Consider the following 21,242-nt stretch of genomic DNA (forward strand, 5'->3'; position numbering starts at 1 on the left):
TGGGCAAACTATGGCCCATGGGCCGGATCCAGCCCGTTTGAAATGAATAAAACTAAAAAAAAAAAGACCGTACCCTTTTATGTAATGATGTTTACTTTGAATTTATATTAGTTCACACAAACACTCCATCCATGCTTTTGTTTCGGCCCTCCGGTGCAGTTTAAGAACCCATTGTGGCCCTTGAGTCAAAAAGTTTGCCCACCCCTGCAACCAAATGAGCTACTAGGCCAGGGCTGGACTATCATTTTGAAAACAAGGTGATCGCTTTCTGAACAGCTATTTGCAGGAGGTTCACATTACTGAGGAGAAAACAGGACCACATTCCTGCCTAGCGGCAGTGGGCATTCTCTTTATGATGCAGGGTTATGTATGTGACAGGTCTCTTGGAAGTTTATTTTCCCCAAATGAGAGCTGTACCACAGGATTGCGTAGACTTCAGTTGCTCTCCTCTTCAGTAGATTGATTCTTGCAAATATGGTTTTGACTGTATCTTCGCTCAGCTCCTCTTTCCTCGCGTGTCCAGATGTCATGCCAAACAGAGTCCATCAAACTCCAGTGAGCTATCTTGGCATCTGCTCATTGTTACAAAGAAGGGACTACTGGCATACACTTCGGATAATTGCATTGTGCTGACTTGTCTGAGATTATAGCTATGAAAACTCTCTTGGAATCTACCTTGACCTTTATTGTGTTTGTCGACCCTTCATCACAAATAGGGGGTTTTAATTAGAGATAGCTACTCATTTCATCAGGTAGTTTGCATTCCTATATTTTTCTATTTGATTTTGGATAATATTAAAGACAAGAGAGAAAACTCTTTTTGTATTCTATCATTTTAAAATTAGAAGTCTAATAGATGCAACTATGATTTTTTCCCCTCTCAAAGTAAAATTAATTAGTAATTCTTTCATTTTCAGAATAGACTTCAGGTTGGATTAACTATCTACTGAACACACACTTATTCCTTATTAATTATGTCCCAAATTTCAGTTTTTAAAGGAAAGAACAAAAACAAATTTAAAATATTCATTCAGCAATTAAGTTTGTCTCTTACATTCTACTCCTTCCCTTTGGGTTTGCTTTGCTTCATGTTGAAGTACATCATTAGTAGTTCAGCAAGGGTTAGGGGGTAGCAAATGACCTGTGCTTGTCTGAAAATGTCTGTTTTTCTTTTACTTCTGTATTATCATCTAGCTGGATATGAGATTCTAGATCGACAGTTATTTCTAGAAATTAATTGATTTCTGCCATCCTTTGTTGCTGATGATAAGCTATAAGTTTGTCTTCTCACTAGAGAAAACTTTCTTTAATTTTTAATACTTTTTAAGATTTTCTATTTGTCCTAAATATATTGCTGCTTCATTATGTTTTTGTATCAGTATAATTTTGTTTCATTTTCAAGTATGGCACTTGGTGATATTCTCAATTGGAGTCTTCCATTCTCAAAAAGTTTTAGCCATTATCTTTTGGGATACTGTTTTTCTACCATTCTCATACCCTCTTCTACAAAACTGTAAAATAAATGTAGAGCCTATCATTCTCTTTCATGTACAACTGCTCCTTATATTTTTCATGTCTCTGTACTGTATTGTGAGTAAATTTCTCATTATCTTCCAATTCATTAATTCTCTCTTTGACTATGATCACCCTAGAGTTTATTCTATCAATTGAGTGTATTTCAAAGACCTTATCTTTTAATTTCCAGAATTAGTCCCCCCCCCCCACTATCTCGTCTTTCCATTTGTTTTTGTTTTATAACATTTTGTTCTTTTTTAGAATTCCTTCCTTTCTCTTTGAGTATCATAAACATACTTATTTAGAGTCATTTTCAAATTGCTCTATTATTTTCATTTCACTTGGAATGAGTTCAACTCCAAACTGTTTTTTTATATACTATAGAATTTTGTATGTACATTCTTTTTAAGTGGGAAATTTCAATATCTTCCCCCTTCTCAACATGTACAGTTCTCCCTATGTATAATTTTACTGTTTCCTGCACTGGTCCCTGAGGCAACCAGGACTTAAAGTAAATGGTCTGAGGCTCTTGTCCTGGGTGCCATTCTGGATGTCACAGAGCCAGTCCTAAGCTAGTAGGCAGCTGGCTCCAGGTCTTGAGTGAAAGTCTATGTTTTTCTCTTGTCTCCCCAGAAATGCAGATACTTATAAGTCACTGCCCTAAGGAGGAGCTTGTTTGCAGGCTCCTTGCTTGGGTAGGGAAACCTTGGTTTCAAACAGTGAATGTGTCTTTGGCCTCCTGCTTTGCATGGGGTACTTTTAGTTACTGTCACAGAATAAAATTCAAACTACCTCTTTCCAGACCTACAGCCCAGCAGCCCAGCAGGCAAGCAGCGTCATTCCTACTTACTGCTTTGTGATTGTTATATTTCTAGTTTAATCTTTTTTTTTTTTTTCTTAAAGTGGTTATGTCTTTTTAATTTCCTCTAATTTGTATTTGGTGGTGCTGAAGGTGCCTCAAAATGTAAATTTACAATGTCAACTTGTACCGCATTCAACTTTCAAAACATTCATTTTTTATCAGTATAACAATTCAAAAATTCTACAATGTTACAATGTTCAGCAGTGTTAATATTTATCTTTCCCTTTGTTTTCACCAGTTGATTAAACTGATTATGTCTTCCTGACAGATTCCCCTATTTATCTAAGGCAGGCTAATGGAAAGTAAATGGCCCTAAATGACACATTTCAATTTACTTTGTTTTAACAGGGGAAAAGCAGTAGCAATGCAGTGTTCCTGCCTATTATTATATACTAGAGGCTTGGTGCATGAAATTCATGCGGGCGGGGGGGGGGGGGACGGACTCCCTCAGCCCGGCCTGCACCCTCTTTAATCCTTGACTGCTGGCTCCTAACCACACACCTGTCTGCCTGCCTGATCACCCCTAACCCCTCTGTCTGCTTGCCTGATCACCCCTAACCACCTCTGCCTACCTGCCTGATTGCCCCTAACTGCCTCTGCCTGCAGGCTTGATGGCCATAACTGCTCCCCTGCCAGCCTGATCACCCCTAGCTGCCTCTGCCTTCCTGCTTGATGCTCCTAATTGCTCCCCTGCCTGCCGGATCACCCCTAACTGCTCTCCCCTGCCTGCCGGATCATCCCTAACTGCTCTTCACTGCCAGCCTGATTGCCCCTAACCACTCTGCCTGCCTGCCTGATCACCCTTAACTACCTCTGCCTGCCTGATAGCTCCTAACTACCTCTGCCTCGGATCCCACCATTGTGGCTTTGTCCAGAAGACATTTGGTCTATTCGGTCTAATTAGCATATTACCTTTTTATTAGTATAGATATTAGAACTTAAAACTTCTGCAGTTTTGTTTGCCTTTACCTAATCTTAATCAGAGAGAAATTCAGCTATTTGTGTACACATATACTCAACTTTTAAGGGACGAAGCTGAGATGTGTAATAGGTCCAAAAGAGGAAAGTCATAACTTTGGAATGATTTTCTTAGTCATCATTGAAGAAAGCTTTAACACATTCTTCCAAGTCTTTTATTTCTCAAAAGAAGATTTATACATACTCTATTTTTGAAGGCTGCCTTGCTAGGACTCCATCTGAATTACCAATGCATGTGCTGGCCTATAAGTGTTTTTGATGCACAGGAGTAGAATATAAATGTACCACACTTTATATAACATATGCATTCCTTAAAATTTATGCATATCTTAGATTTCAACAAATCAAATAGCTTTTTCCTTTTGAAGTATAATGTAATTTAAAAGATGTGTTCCTAAAGGAAAAGAAAATATGATCTAAAACACTGTAAGAAAGGGCAGCATTAGAAGAGTGAACTTAACAGTGAAACACTTAACTGAAAAATAATTTACCAGTCATAAAGCAATGAATGTGGTAATTCATATGTTGTACTAAAAAGACAACATTGTCCAATGTCAAAAGCTATGCTAATGGCAGATGAAATGAGAAATATAATATAAATTTGTTGGAGAACCACTTGGAACTTTTAGATAAAACCATATATCAGTGATAGCTGCTTTGAGGGATTTTTCTACTTTTCTCTCTCTAAAGGGGAAGGTAAAAAGAATAGACTTTAGAGACAGGCCTAGGTTTGAATTTTGTCTTCCCTCTGTTATCAGTGTGACTTTGGACAAGTTAAGTAACCCCTCCGTGACCTAGTTTTTTTCACCTATAAAATGAAGATAAGAATAATTAGTTTCTAGGGGTAATGTGAACTAAACAAAATTGCCTGGCATATAGGAGGAACTCAATATGGTGACTATCAGTGTTATCACCACTAGTTGGCTTTTTTCCCCCCAAGAAGATAAGAAAAATGCAAGTGCAAATACATATGACTGCACCTCTATTGTATCTGATGTAAGGGATAGTCTGAAAGCCATACTTTTCTATATCTCCAAGCCCTCCTTTGTGTCTGATTGAAATTCAGATTCCATATTAATTTCCCTTAACAGGAGAAAAGGTAGGACAACAACAGGAAGGCAGGACTAAAAGAAAACATTAATTGTAACATTAATATAATTATCCATTATAACAGCTACCACTATATTCCTTGGTACACCCTATGTACCATGCTAAATGTTTCATACAAATCCCATTCAGTCCTTATAACAACCCTATGGGTAAGCATTATTATTGCATTTAACAAAAGGAAGTCAAGTTTACAGTTTAAGTAACTTGTTCACAGATAGTAAACGACAGACCAGAAATTCAAACCCAGATGGATGCATTCAAAACTTCTTTTTTTTTTTTTAGTGCATATCATATCATACCAGGAAGACAAGGCTTAAAAAATATAGCTTAAACATAGATACAAACTAATGGCTGCCAGATGGAAGACGGTTGGGGGCTGGGGGAAATAGGTGAAGGGAATAAGAAGTACAAATTGGCAGTTACAAAATAGTCATGGGGATGTAAAGTATAGCATAGGGAATAAAGACAACAATCCTATCTAATAAAAGACAAAAAGGGTAATTAACTGTACCTCTGCTATGCTTCCCATTGGCTAATCAGCGAGATATGCAAATTAAGTGCCAACAAAGATGGCGGCCGGCAGCCACGCAGCTGAAGTGAGCAGGAGGTTTGCTTGCTCTAGTGATGGAGGAAGCCAAGGTTCCCCGCCTGCCGTGGCCAGGCTCTGAGCCTGAAAGCAACAGCTCCAAAAGCAACAAAGTTTCAATTATAGAAGCTAAACAAACCCCAGATACCTGCTTTCAGCCAGCCGTGGCTTCAGAGCTGGGAGGACCAGTGAAGGCAACAGAGTTTCAATTATAGAAGGTAAATAAATCCCAGAATAAAAAAAAAAAAAGAAAAAAAGGAGAGGCTGGAAGCTTCAGTCGCAGGCCAGCCTGAAAACAGCCCTCAGCCCCTCACCCAGACTGGCCAGGCACCCAAACAGGACCCCCACCCTGATCCAGGACACCCTTTAGGGCAAACCAGCTGGCCCCCACCCATGCACCAGGCCTCTATCCTATATAGTAAAAAGGTAATATGCAAACTGACCCTAACAGCAGAAAGACTGGGAATGACTGGTCACTATGACACACAATAACCACCAGGGGGCAGATGCTCAATGCAGAAGCTGCCCTCTGGTGGTCAGTGCACTCCCACAGGGGGGAGCTCTGCTCAGCCACAAGCCAGGCTGATGGCTGCCAGTACAACGGTGGTGGTGGGAGCCTCTCCCGCCTCCTCAGCAGCACTAAGGATGTCCGACTGCAGCTTAGGTCTGCTCCCCGCTGGCAAGTGGACATCCCCCAAGGGCTGCCGGGCTGCCAGAGGGATGTCTGATTGCCAGCTTAGGCCCAATCCCCTGGGGAGCAGGCCTAAGCCAGCAGGTGGTCATCCCCCGAGGGGTCCCAGACTGTGAGAGGGCACAGGCCAGGCTGAGGGATCACCCCTCCTCGCTGAGTGCACAAATTTTTGTGCACTGGGCCTCTAGTATTGTAATAACTATGTATGATGTCAAGTGGGTGCTAGACTTTTTTGGGGTACCAGACCATTATGCTGTATACTTGAAACTAATATAATATTGAATGCCAGCTATAATTTAAAAATAAAAAATTAAAAACAACTTACTTTTACTTTCAATTGAATATATTAGCGTGACATTAGCTAATAATATTATATAGATTTCAGGTGTGCAATTCTATAACACATCATCTGTATATTGTATTGTGTGTTTACCATCCAAAGTCAAGTATCTTTTTTTTTAAAAAAATATATTTCATTGATTTTTTACAGAGAGGAGAGGAGAGGGGTAGAGAGTTAGAAACATCCGATGAGAGAGAAACATCGATCAACTGCCTCCTGCACACCTCCCATTGGGGATGTGCTCACAACCAAGGTACATGCCCTTGACCGGAATCAAACCTGGGACCCTTCAGTCCCCAGGCTGACGCTCCATCCACTGAACCAAACCAGTCAGTGCAAAGTCAAGTATTTTTCTGTCACCATGTATTCACCTTTCACCCTCTTATACCTCCCTCCAGACCCCTTTCCCTCTGGTAATCATCATACTGTTGTCTGTGTCTACAGGTTTTTTTTGTTTGTTTGTTTGTTTTTTCTTAATCCCTTCACTTTTTTCACCCAGCCCTGCAACCTCCCTCCCATAACAAACAAAACAAGAAGAAAAAAAAAAAACACAACAAAAAACTTCTAAGAGGAGTTTTCCTTCCTGCCACCTCAGAAAATGATCATAATGCCCTACTTGTAAATAGCTTGGTGGGGAGACTGGCACTTGTGAAGAGCTGTGAAAGAAAGAAAAGGAAAGAAAGAGAGAGAGAGAAAGAGAAATACATTACAAAGAAGAAAGTACACATGCTTAGGAATATAGAAAATTGTTGAATTAACACGGTAATGTCACTTCAGGTCCTCATGTTGAATCACCTCTAAATGTATGTGAGTTAAAAAGATAAATTATACCAGGAGTACGTGTTAAATCAACTTGACCATGACACTTTATATCAAAGCTGAAAAGGAAACTGTCAGTCTCTCAAGAGGAATACCACCAAGCTATTTACAAGTAGGGCATTATGGTCATATTCTGAGGTGGCAGGAAGGAAAATATCAAGGCAAATGATGACAATGAAATCAAATGTCCTACAATGTCCTCATCATCAAACGCTTTAAATGTTAAGTACTCCAAGACTTCCTAGAAACTTGTAAAGAACCTTTGTAATTATTATGGGAAAACAAATCCCTTAAGTAAAGAGAAAGGGCCAAGGTACAAATATCCAGGCAGTAAAGTAAGGAACTTCTAGATAAGGTTGCACATGGCAAGCCCTGGGTCTTCATAAAAAGTTTATGTTTCTAAATTTAAATGTCTTAAATTTAGAATAGATTAGTACAAGTAACATAGTCTACAGGCAGTATTTAAAAGTACAGTTTATGGGGGTGGAGGGGGCAATGGGGCAATAAGGACACATGTAATACCTTAACCAATAAAGATAAAAATAAAAGTACAGTTTATGAAAGGAAAATAATTAAATGCTGGACAATATTGCATAGTAGTATACATTATAGATTTCAGAATTGCTTAGAAAAAATGGTATGGTAGTCCGAATAATGGCTTCTCAAAGATTTCCATATTCTAATTCCTGGAACCTGTGAATATGTTACCTTAATGTGGTTAAAGGGACTTTGCAGGTGTGATTAAGCTAAGGGTCTTCAGATGGGAAGATTATTCTGGATTATCTGGTAGACCCAATCCTATATAATAAAAGCCTAATATGCAAATTGTCCCCTCTGGAATTCGACTGCTTGCTATGATGTGCGCTGACCACCAGGGGCAATGCAGAACATGGTGGGCTTCAGCAACATGGCGCTGGCAGCGGGTGGCAGTGGAGGTGCTGCCAGCCCCGATGGGCTCTGATGAGAGCAGGACCACGGCTGGATGGTGGAGCAGGTGAGCAGGCAGCACCAGGCCATGGCAGGGTTCCAGGTGGGGCTTTGGGGCTGTGAGGCTGGGAGCTCGAGCTGGGGCTGCGAGCCTGGGGATGGGAGCTGGGGTCTGATCCCCGCAGGCCACCCTGAGGGACCCCACCTGTGCACAAATTCGTGCAACAGGCCTCTAGTATAAATTTAGGGTCCTTATAAGGAATATAAAAGCCAGAGAAAGAGATTTGAAGAAGCTGTACTGCAGACTTTGAAGATAAAGGAAAAAAACCCACAAATCATTGAATATAAGCAGCCCCTAAAAGGTGGAAAAGTTAAGGTGTGGGAAACTGTTTACTGCCTTCACTATCTGATAAGCATAGGCAGAGCACTTGCCAAAACCCCCTTCCCGAAACCCCTGAAGGCTGGGTGCCTTTGAAGCCCTAGCAAAGCCCGGAGCTAGGTGCCACCTCTGTTTGTCCAGACAGTGGTAGTTGAAACTACTCCCCCATTTATTATTATGTAAATCCTTGCTGATGGGCTAGTCTGCCTGTTAATGGGGGGTCGCTTGCCTAAGGGCGACTCCAGGTCAATAAAAGATTGGAGCAGCCTGAGCATGGGTGGAAGTCCCTCTCCTTGAGTTGGACTTGCCCGCCTGGACCTCCAATATTGCAAAATTATCTCGTGTCTTTTTCTCTCATTTGCTGTGCGGCTCCTCTTTCAGATACCGAACCCTACTCCACGCGAGTCGTGGAAGGAAACACACTCAACATTAAGGAAACAAATTCTTCCCTATAACCTCCAGAAGGGACATGCCCTATGATCCATTTACACTTCTGATCTCCATAACTATAAGATAACAATTTTGTGTTGTTTTAGCCACTAAATTTGTGGTAATTTGCTACAGCATCAATAGGAAATTAACACAAGTGGCCAAGATGCTACCACTCAACTGTGGCTTGGAAATTAAAATACACATTAACTTTAAGATATACATTTAAATTATGCAAGGCAAAAAAGGGTTATAATATATGCTATCTTATTCAAGTTTAAAGGTCAAAAGCTTAAAGAAAATACACAAGGATAAAAAATGGTGGGGCAAAAATGAGATTTACAGTTGTGATTACTTGAGTTTATGCTTTTATTATTATTTATTAACTACTATATTATTTTCCATGGAAACAAATTAAACTTACTTTTGCCCAACCCCGAATTTTGCCCAACACCATAAAAATTGTCCTACAATTGTAAAAGTGTTTCTCCCCCCTTTATATAGTGTCTAAAAAACCCCTAATATGCCTGGAAACCAACCATCAGGATGTGTGAATCTGCTCTGACCTTGTGAAAAACATTTTTTCTCATAAGTCTCAACCTCTTATAATGGGCACTGGGAAAATATCAATAAAAATCAACCAACTGTGAAAATAGGGTCCGCAGGATAGAGAGAAACACTGATGGAGGAAATGATATATAATAGTATAAACAGTCACAAGGAGATTCACTCTTGTGCAATATTTATATGTGAATCACGGAATGCCCCTGACTTTTGCCCACCGTATTCTGTGCTGTTTAATTCTCCTTGCTATAAGGGGCACAAGGCCAATCCTGACCAGAATGTTCTCAATCATACTGAGGGAGATATTAATTCCACTTGAGTTCTTTCCTACTGGGCATACTATTATGAGTAATTGCGACAATTACATTTAGATTTTCTCAAAGTGTAAATAATCAGTTTCTGCTTAGACATCTAAACTCACAAACAGTACTTTTGGCACTGACTGTTAACTTAAATGAAAGAAAAACAAATATTTGCTTTTCCACGAATTGTATCCAGAGTTTAAAAAATGTATATGTGCATGCGAGCACACACACACACACACACACACACACACACACACACACACACACACTTGCCACCTCACAATTTAACCATTCAAAAGTTGGACATATTGAATAAGTCCTTAAGCCCATGAAGACTTGTCCTTATTTTTTTTTTTTTACTAAAACATGTATTTTATCCAAATATAATGATATCCTTATTTTTTTACTTTCCTGACACTCATGTATTGTAATTGAAATGTTTATGGTTAATGTGCTCTCAAAATTAGAAAATATTGAAACAGATATTCTTTCCTTTTCACAGATGTAAACCAGTGAATGGTTCATGGAACCTAAAACCTTTGGATGCTGTGTTCATATAGAGCTAGAACAAAATCCAAACCAAATCAATTGATCAACCAATAGCTAAGCCAGGGTTACTTTTTATGCTAGTTTACTTGGCAATGAGAGAGGGCTACAGATGGGCACTGCAATGGATCAAGGTGAGCCAGAGCTTGTAGAGAAGCCACAGGGCTTGTAAGGAGATCCTTGATAGACCAGTCACTTCCATTATGAAAAACAAAAACAAAAAACATTAGGCTGGTCAGGGAGGAGGCCAGATTTTAAACAGTTTCCTATCAGACTTTGTTCTTCTTCTTCTAGTTCTTGGGACCCTAGAGGTTTTTACTCTTCTTCCATAAATGGAAGACTTCATTCTACTTGGTATCCCCCAAAGTCTTTGCCCTTCTTAGCAGTTTGCCTCTTACTTTTCTCTGTATCTTTGAATGGCTAATAACCTAATGTTATGCCTTTGAGAGTTCCATCTCAAATTATCTTAAAGTCCTAATGATGGCTTGGCTATCATAAAATTTATATGCCTACACAATAAACTTATTTTGTTTTCCATTTGTAATGGTGGCTAGAAACTGGGAGGGTAGATGCCTCTGAAGGTTGCCAGATAAAATACAGCACACAGTAAAAATTTGCATTTCAGATAAACAATGGATAGTTTTTTAGTATAAGTATGTCCCATGAAATATTTGGGATATGTACTCATTTTGGAAAAGTATTCATTGTTTACCTGAAATACAAGTTTTACTGACTGGATGCCTAATGAGCCCAATCCTGGGTAGGCATATTGCAAGGAGAAGGGTGAAGAACATTTGGTCTTATAAAGCAGTGTCCAAATTTCAAATAACTACTAATGCTAAATCTAGTGATTTAACCTTATTTTTTTAATTCTCACCTGAGGATATGTTTTATTGATTTTTTTTTAAGAGAGATGAAGGGAGAGAGAAAGAGAAACATTGATGTGACAGAGAAATGTGGATCAGTTGCCTCCAGTACCCTTCCAGGACCAAACCCTCAACATAAGTATGTGCCCTCTCCATGAATCAAACTCACAACCTTTCAGTGTAGGGGATGACTCTCCAACCAACTGAGTGACCCAGCCAGGGCTAATCTTATTTTAATAATCAGACATTTTTAGAAGCTTAGGATATATTGTGGGGGAAAATGAAACCATTTTAATTACCTCTCCATTTAAATATTTTAGAAATCTCATATTTCTGTGTAGTTTCCCAAATACCTCTATTCCAGGTAAGGAGTAGGACTGTGCCTTTGATTCTGAAAATTACATTCTGATCTGCTGTCCAAAAGGTATGTGTTCTGAGTGGTTTCCCCAGAAGTAGGGGTGATGGTGACAAAAAGCTAAATGACCATTTTTAGAACCAGTTACTGTTCTTGAGAATTTAAGTTTCTCTTAACTACAATTCCATGTAATATTTAGTTCTTGATGCTATCTGCTATAGTAGAGCAGTAGCCTTTAGATGCCAGCTGATAATTTTTATTGTTTTTCTTGTTCTATGTGAACCAAGAACAATAAGGACTATGTAGTAAGTTTGTTTGTTTTTTAATTAAGGTAAATGCTTTCAATGTAAGGAATAGCCCTATATTCTCAGAGATTATATCCTTTTTATCTTTAGTGTAAAACTTTTTTCTGAAATTATGTTTAACATTGGTTATGAAAATACTTTTGATGTTCTTACATAGAAAATTGGTTGACAAATTTATTGTCTCCCAAATTTTTTAAAAAGTTGTATTTGTTTGTAAATCTAAAAGTATGGTCATCATGCAGCATGCCTCTTATGTCTATTTCAGAAATACCACTTCCTGTCTACCAGCATTAAACAATTTTACCTTTGATCCCTATATCTCCATTTTGGTAGTGGAAAGAAAACTGGACTCGAAAAATATTCTTGGCTGAAGATGTTTTGGTGAAAAACAATTCTATTATAAAGTTCATAAAACATGTTTTAGGTTTTTTTCCTTCCTATGGGAAGATCTGAATTATGTGCTCTGATCTCCGGCACAGTGTTACTGGATATAATTTACACATCGTTGTTTTGGTAAGTCAGCAGTAACATATGCACTCAATAAATGTCAAACATGAAATACAACACATTCAGCATTCTATAAACCATGGCTAACAACTCAGCATTCCACACATTGGAAGTGTCTATAATGTAGCTCAGTTCATTCCCACTTGGAACAAAGAAATTACTATCTTCCCCGCCCCCCAATTTTTATGGCCAACATGGATTAGGAAAGCTCAAGGATATTTTGTTGCTTCTTTCATAAGAAAGGGCTTTTGATAAACATCTTGGAAGGCATCATATAATATGAATGCACATATTGCAATTTTCAAGTTTTATAAAATGGAATATCCAGACATTTACTGGCACTTTACAAAAATACTGTCTGATTAAATATTTTAAAATTCACTTTAATCCCCTACCATTTCTTCAAGGTCTACATTACTATCCACAACACAGAAAAACATTGAGGCTGAATGTAAATTTAGCAGCTCAGAGAATGTTACGATGCCATCAAAGGCAGGGGCGAGTGGATCCAGTCTGTGCTCTTTCTACTCCATCAAGTTGTGCAGTTACATCTGCTAGTTGATTTTGAAAATAGGAATGGCTCTCATCTATTGCAGATTATTTAACCATGGAATAGACACAATATGTTCATGATCCCTGGTAAGCCAATAAATGATACCCTAGAACAGGGGTGGGGAATGTCTGGCCTGCGGGCCATATAAGGCCGACAAAATCATATGGTCTGGCCCTGCCAAGGCATGAGGGGTGAGTTAATTAAATGTTTGACCAAGTAGAGCAGGCTAATTTTTAAGTTAATAATTTTGTATGGACTGTGAATGATGTTAAACTATCCAAATGGTTCCCCACCCCTGCCTTAGAAGGACCCTTATGTAGCCTTGGTTTGGTTCAAGGTTTTGGTGGAGATGATTCAAAAGCATTTAATGTACACAGTCACACCTGGCTCAGGATGACTAACCATAAATACCAGCTGTTTCACAGCATGCATTTCAGTGTAGTTTATAGCCGATGAGCAATGAAAAAGAGAAAAATCACATCTGTGACCCAATTTTTCTTTAGTTACTAGTCATTTATATCATTCATGCATTGAATTGGATAGAACCTAAGGAAGTAGTCCTTGGTTACTTCAATTTTCTCACTTAAAATAAAAGCGTCTGCTTTTGATTCACCTCATGGGAACAGGATGAGGTTCAATGACTGACTCAAAAAATATGGGAAAGAATATAAATTACTCAACACATTGACTGGTAATGTTGTCCTAAATTTAAATGTAAATTCAGATCCAGAAACATCTTGTAGCTTCTGCTAGTGCTCAGCTCGTGTCAGATGGTTATGTTAGTAGATTATGTAGCACTGTAAACATCAAACTTGCTTGATGCAGTGTTACTGGGACCCCGATACCTAAAGCAAAAAATCCCCTAAAATGGGATTTCCAATTACATAATTTAAGTATTTGTACTCTTAAAGTTTATTGATGCATTTTTTGGTTTCTTTTCTTAATTTCTTACTCTCTCCAAAAGGTTTCGATAAGACAAGTCTTTAATGAAATATCATGCTGTCTAGGAAAAGATGGTGTTGGCTACAATGAAGAGGATAAAGTAATAGAAGAATGGATAAGTCTGTATATATACATGATTAATATAATTAACAGTTATTTAAAGAGAAATTTCAAACATAATTTTTAATTTGATCCTTAAAAAAACAGTGGTGGGAAAAAGTAGGTTTACAGTTGTATGTGAAACTCAGAGTTTATTCTTGTATTATTATTTACTAGAGGCCTGGTGCACAAATTTGTGCACAGAGAAGAGGGTTCCCTCAGCCCAGCCTGCACCCTCTCCAATTGGGGTCCTCTTGGGGGATGTCTGACTGTCTGGCAGTTGGACATCCCTCTCGCAATCTGGGACCGCTGGCTCCTAACTGCTCACCTACCTGCCTGCCTGATCTCCCCTAACTGCCTCTGCCTGCCTGCCTGATCGCCCCTAACTGCCCTCCCCTGCCGGCCTGATCTCACCCCCAACTACCCTCCCCTGTAGGCCTGATCTCACCTCCAACTTCCCTCCTCTGCTGGCCAATTTGGTTCTGATTGGATGGTTTCTATGCCAGTCAACATCAAAAGCTCCACCTCCTAGGCAGCCATTGGTTCTTCACAGCACCCACATTTGGTTCTGACTGGTCAGTTCCTATGCCAACCAGCGTCTCTGGGCCTATCAACGGGGCCTGATCAGAAAGGTAGGGCTGATCAGTAGCCCGGGTGGAGGCCTGGAGAGAAATGGAGGCACGGCTGCTGGCTAGACTGGGAGAGAAAGAGAGAGGCAAGTGCTGATAAAAAGCTGCCACAGAGGCAACAGATCAGTCCCTGCTTCTCTCTTCAGGCCTCTCTCTGGCCCTGATTCACAGCCCCCTCAGCAGTCAGTGCTGGGGCACTGCACCTGCAGCAGAAGCAGTCTGACTGCAGGACTGACTTCCGGTTGGTCAAGCCTCAGTAGTTACTGGTCGTTATAACCCAGGGTTTTTATATATTAGGATTGTATTTATTTTTATTATCATCCTATATAATAAAAGGCTAATATGCAAATTGACCAAATAGCAGAACGACCAGTTGCTATGATGCGCACTGACCACCAGGGGGCAGATGCACAACACAGGAGCTGCCCCCTGGTGGTCAGTCCGCTCCCACAGGGGGAGCACCACTCAGCTAGAAGCCAGGCTCATGGCTGGCGAGTGCAGCAGTGGGAGCCTCTCCCACCTCTGCGGCAGCACTAAGGATGTCTGACTGACGGCTTAGGCTTGCTCCCCAAGGGCTCCCAGACTGCGAGAGGGCCCAGGCCAGGCTGAGGGACCCCCCTCCCCAAGTGCACAAATTTCATGTACCTGAGAGACCCCCTCCCCTGAGTATAGAAATTTTGTGCACCGGGCCTCTAGTTAACCTATATTTGCCTACCTCTACATATTGTTAAATTTGTATTCTCCTCTGTTCTGCTTAGTTGAATCAACATAAGGAAAAGACCTGTGCTTATTGAGGGAACCTGGAAGTCAGGGATGGGAATGAGGACAGGCCTGACTGATACCAGCTCTATCCCTTATTAGCTGTGGAATCTCAGGCAAGATCTTCATGGATCATTTTCCTGGTTTGTACTGTGGTGAAACTGAAGTCCGTTATTTTGTTATTTCTCCAAGGATAACAAAATCGTCACTGGAGGAACTATGATGTGGGTGCCACTTGATATGAAAAACTACTATAGGGAACACTGCATGGCTCTCTCACTTCAGTGAATTGGCCAGGCAGCCTGGCCTCCTCTTCTGCGTTGACATCAAGAAGCAGCACTATGGTAGTTTTAATAGAATTGAACTCTTATGTGAATTATAATCTCTAATATGTGTGTGTGTACACATCTACAAGTAGAGGCAAAATTAGACATGATTTTATTCTTAAGAAATAAGCAACTCATTGTAATGTGCCCTGGGTGCAGCATGTGTAGGAGGGTGAGGTTCACATTCCACAAAGCCATTATTCACTGACAGAAAACATTAAAAAAAAAGGAAAAAATAGAAAAATGATAGCAAATGTTACAGATTCCCTTACAGTACAGTTATGCACCACTTAACAATGGAGATGTGTTCTAAGAAATGCAATGTTAGGTGATTTCATCATTGTTCGAACATCATAAAGTGCACTCACAAAAGTCTAAATGGTACTGCCCACTACACACCTAAGGCTATATGGGATAGCCTATTGCTCCTAGGCCACAAACCTGTACAGAGGTTACTGTACTGAGTAGTATAGGCAATTATAACACAATGGTAAGTATTTGTGTATATAAACATACCTAAACATAGAAAAGGTATAGTAAAAATATCAAGAAGGTAAAAAAAAAGCACGCCTATCTAGGGCACTGACCATGAATGGAGCTTGCAGGACTAGAAGTTGTTCTCGGTGAATCAGTGAGTGAGTGGTGAGTGAATGTGAAAGCCTAGACAGTGGTCGGCAAACTGCCGCTCACGAGCCACATGCGGCTCTTTGGCCCCTTGAGTGTGGCCCTTCCACAAAATACCACGTGCGGGCGCGCACATACAGTGTGATTGAAACTTCGTGGCCCATGCGCAGAAGTTGGCATTTTGTGGAAGAGCCACACTCAAGGGGCCAAAGAGCCGCATGTGGCTCGCGAGCCGCAGTCTGCCGACCACTGGCCTAGGACATTACTGTACAATACCGTAGACTTTATAAACACTGTACACTTAGGCTACACTAAATTTACAAAACAAACAGGAATAAATCAAGCACAGGAGAAAATGATACAATCAGGAGGCAAGGTAAACACGAGATGTATGAGGCTGCTGCTGGCTTAATACAGCATACTGTCTTTCAGCAAACTTTTTTATAAGTGGAAAGAGTACACTCTATTAAAAAGTTTAGTATAGTAAATACATAAACCACTAACATAATTGTTTATTATCATTATCAAATATTATGTAGTGCAACGTAATATTATGTGCTATTCTTTTATACGACTATCAGCACTGTAGGTCTCTTTACACCAGCACCCCACAAAGTTGTGAATAATGTGTTGTTGTATTACAACATTAGGATGGCTATGACATCTCTAGGCAATATGAAGTTTTTGGCTCCATTATAACCTAAAGGAACCACCATTGCATATGCAGTCTGTTGTTAACCGAAATGTTGTTATAAGAACTCTGTTATGAACACATGTGCTCTTTTTATAATTTATTTGTTATTTCACCTGGCACATGCCCATGGGGTGCACTCACAGGTGAAATATTTGCACATCTCACCCAAGGATGACCTTACAATGTTTGGAAGGAAAGTACAATACAAAGTCACACATTCAATCCTGAGATTCTGTTCTATCCCAGAGGAATCCAGATTAAAACCATTTGGTTTTCCTTTAGCACATCAATCAGAGGGCCAGACTGCTCTGAAGGGAACATCCGAGACATGTGTCCCTAGAATTCTAATAGGCCTCAGAAGTTTGGGTCTTATTCCACCATGGGAGGGGCTGTGCACAAGTGGGCAATGCTTAAGAAATACCCTTGATGATGATAAAATCATATGACACTTTAAAATTGCCTGTTTTATGGAAAAATAACCTGCCAAATTTCAAATTCTGAAGATAGCAAACACTAAATAAAATTGTGTGTATTAACTGTTGCAATAAGAGAGAGCTAATTTCATCCTGCCCTTGTCTACCTGGCAACTGCTAACCATCCTTTAAAATGCAGCTCGTGACCAGCTTGGCATTATTGTGTTGTATATCTGCTTACTGATGTTCCCCAGGAAGGTAAGTAAAGTTGACCAAGGGGGCTACTTTGTTGTTGGATATTCAAAGCATGTGGTGCTGAGTAAATGCTTATAAAATCAGATGGGAGCCTGACCGGTTTGGCTCAGTGGATAGAGCGTGGGCCTGCGGACTGAGGGGTCCCGGGTTCGATTCCAGTCAAGGGCATGTACCTTGGTTGCATGCACATCCCCAGTAGGAGATGTGCAGGAGGCAGCTGATTGATGTTTCTCTCTCATCGATGTTTCTAACTCTCTATCCCCCTCCCTTCCTCTCTGTAAAAAATCAATAAAATATATTTTAAAAAAATAAAAAATCAGAAGGAAATGTGCACAACTGGGCCTCAAGTGATACAGGTGGGGCTCACTGAAGAAGGACTGATATTAAAAGAGGTGAAAGAGTAAGAGGTAATTGAATGAGTTAGCCAAGGATGTTTGGGCGTAGAATTCAAGGAAAATACTAGGACATGCTTTAGTATTTAGTACCCCGGGCCACTTACAGAACCTCGCCTTGAAGAATAAATCATTTATTTCTTGCAAATGATTTACATCACTTATTGAAAAAAACCAAAACAGGTTTGCAAAGAATCTACCTTGTGGTTCTAACACAGAAGTTACAAATACCACTAAGGATTTCCATAGCTCACAGTATTAGGTAAAAAAAGAAAAAAGATGAAAAGTAATCACTACAAAAGTTTAGTGTAAGTAACATAGCAATGGGGAGCCATGTAGGATTTTCTCACATTTTACTAAAAAAAATGAAGAAACAAAACAAAAATCCCCCTTGGGACCTTGACTTAAGGTGATATGCATATTATCTAACCTGGTGCTACTATTTGAGGCAGAACATGTACTCTGAAATGAATTAGCTGAATGCAAGTCTCTCTTCTGGAGTCTAAAGTTCTATACATGTGATTAACTCCGAGGCATCTTTGAAGTGCAAATGTGTTATCACACAAATAACACTATGAAATCATCTCTATTTACAATAAGCAGAGAGAACAAAGCTACCATCTCAGAAGAGGTAAGTAAGACCTACATGAATCTAAGACTTCACTTTTAGGGCCCCATCATTCATGACGCCATGTCACATTTCAGCAGTCAGACTGGTCCATGCCTCTGCCTTCGATCTCTGTAGGATGCTTGGTAACTTAGGGACCCAGCAACTAAATGAATAGATTTGCATTTGTTGAAGGTGACCGACCTTTAATGAACTAAAAAACAGGTAGAATGAAGGCTAGGAATGACCACAGCTTGAGGACTCTGTCCTAGCTTACTGGTCCTCCAACTATCCAGACAAGAGGAGATGCTGACAGAGGCATGAGAAGAAACCACTGCTTCCTCCTTATACTCGCTTAGAGCACCCTGCCCTCTTCCAGTGTCTGAGGGCCTTCACTCAGCCTCCTGGACTTTACAAGTGTCTCCTAGATCCTGTAACCAGCATCAGAAGATCAAAGCTTCCCAGTCTGTCCTCTGGAGATAAGAAAATATGTTTGAAGATAAAACTTCAAACGTTCCGTACAATCCATTCCTGTGTAACTGATTCTCCTCAAGGGAAAAAGAAAAACCTATCATGTGGCATATACACAATCAATACATACAAGAGAAGAGCTGTGTGGGATTTTAGATACTTAAATGATAATCCTATTTGAACTAGTATTTTAAAAAGTGTGAGTCAGTGGGAGTCAGGCAGACTTGCTCTCAGTCCATCTTGGCAAAGCCATTCAAACTCACGGGGGCTCAGTTTCCCCAATGACAGGCTTGGATCAGAGGCAGTATCTGAGGGGTATTTTCAGCCTGGGTTCCATCATCTTCCTCATTCACTAAAACAGCCTCACTTTCATCTCTTTAACATAATGAAGATCTGATACACAAAAACAAACAAATAAAAAAAAATAGAGATGATTTTAAAGGCCCCTGGTGACTCATTCGTTCCTGGGGGAGGAGGGGGGAGAATTATTTAAGAATTATCTTAATTATATATCTGTAATAAAACGAGAAAAGAAGTTAAAACTACCTATAGTCTCTGTCATTCTCTTCTTCCTTCCCTTTTTTAATACTTACAAATGTGAAATGTTTTCTAAAAGTCTTGTATAACTCCAGGGGGCACTTTTCATACCAAAGACAATGTCAGTGATATTCTCTGGAGTGTAACACTCAGTGGCCCTGAGGAAGGTGCTTTTAGAGAGAAGTGACCCTGTGTTTGAATATCTCTGCCACTTACTAGCTATGTGAGCCTCAGAAAGCTATTTCATAATCTCTCTGAGCTTACCTCCATCTCTGTAAAATGAAGATAATAAATTATATTTCCAAAGGCTGCTAGGATAACACATAAAGAACCTGGTGTAGGGCAGCAAACCAATACCATATCAGTTCTCTAAAATCACAAAACCTATCGCCTTTCACAGCGCAGGAAACAACTGTGTCTAGGACTTGTGGCCCATACTTGAGAAGAAACGAAAAGATACTGTGAAATTAGGAAGAGATCCCATCTAAAGATGAGGAAATGAAGATCTGAAGATGGGGTAGGTAGCCCAGAGTCAAAGGAGTCAGAAAGTAGTGACCTGAGAACCACATAATTTTTAAGTTTTGGATTTGTGATAACTGGGAGATCAAAAGACTGATCAGCATGCTAATTAATTAGGGCATGTTGGTACAACTGTTATCAAGGATAAGCAACTATGAGACAGACTGTACTCATGAAGGACATGTGCTGACAGCAAATTACAATGTGCTTAATTCAAACTTTTTTGCCTTCCATAGGAATCCAGGGCCAGTCAACATTTAACTGCATTAAAGCTTTTGATACTTAAATTAAAAAGTGATTAAACTTCACAATAAAGCTACACCTTAGGAATTATAGATTCTGAAAACAAGATTGAAAGGGATTTTAGATACTGTCTACCCCCACATACTACAATTGGGAAAAGTGAGGTCTAAGGAAGATGAGAGATGCATCTTTGGTCACAAAAGGCAGCGCCAATTCTGGTCTCATTAACTTATTATCTTCTACAGGAAGTCAATCTGTAGATTTATCTGATACCCATAGCAACAACTCAACATTGCATATATGGGTTCCTGTCTCAACTCTGCATAATTTAGGGTTTGTAGGGCACTGGAAGGCATCTAAACGACTGGGCCAATGGCTTATAGAAGCAGCTGGTGGGACTGTGTGGGGAGGTCTGAGGATAATCAAGAGGGCAAATGAAGAGCTGCCAATCTGGGACTTGGGATTAGGGCTTATTAAGGGATCAAATATAGAACTATTCTCCATATCCAGGACGTAGCACAGTGACTGGCACATAGCAGGCACTTAGTACTTATTTGCTGTGTAAGTGGATGATGAACAAGAGTGAATAAAAGAATGAAAGGCCTGTTCTGAGAGAAGAAATGAGAGCTTCAGAGGCAGCAGAGAAGGGGGACTGCCTACTGCCATTCCTTAGGGGAGGAGCAGGGGAAGAGTCATCTGAACTCTTCCCAACCTGAGCTGAGGAAGGTGGCTTGTCTCCTTTGCAAGGGCGGTGGGGTGAGTCTGTGGCCCTCTTGTTTCCAGCTCAGGTTTCCATCCTGAGAAAATGTAGTCATTCCATGGCACTGCTCTGGCCCCTCTGTGCTCAGGCTAGAACAGGGAGAAGTGGAATGTTCGAGCAACAGAAATTTCAAATTCATAATGTCACAGTAGTTCTAAAGGAGACCCAGTGCTTAAGGGCTAGCCAAGCAAGTTACTGACCATACAGACATTGGTGGGGAAAATGTTCCATAGCAGGTACTTTCTATTGTCATGCAGCCCTCCATGGTCCTAGGCCTGGTGGACTTTGACCTTTTGCCAAGTCTGTTAAGGCTGGACGTTGAAAGCAGGATTCAT

At 40.1% G+C, this 21,242-nt stretch overlaps 1 protein-coding gene across 2 annotated transcripts in view; it reads right to left on the bottom strand.

The window, feature by feature from the left end:
• Nucleotides 1-21,242, bottom strand: part of STXBP6 (syntaxin binding protein 6) — a 267,387-nt gene that overhangs the window by 33,732 nt on the left and 212,413 nt on the right. The window lies entirely within an intron of this gene.

Source organism: Myotis nattereri (assembly GCF_964212035.1).
Source record: "Myotis nattereri genome assembly, chromosome: 1".
NCBI lineage: Eukaryota > Metazoa > Chordata > Mammalia > Chiroptera > Vespertilionidae > Myotis > Myotis nattereri.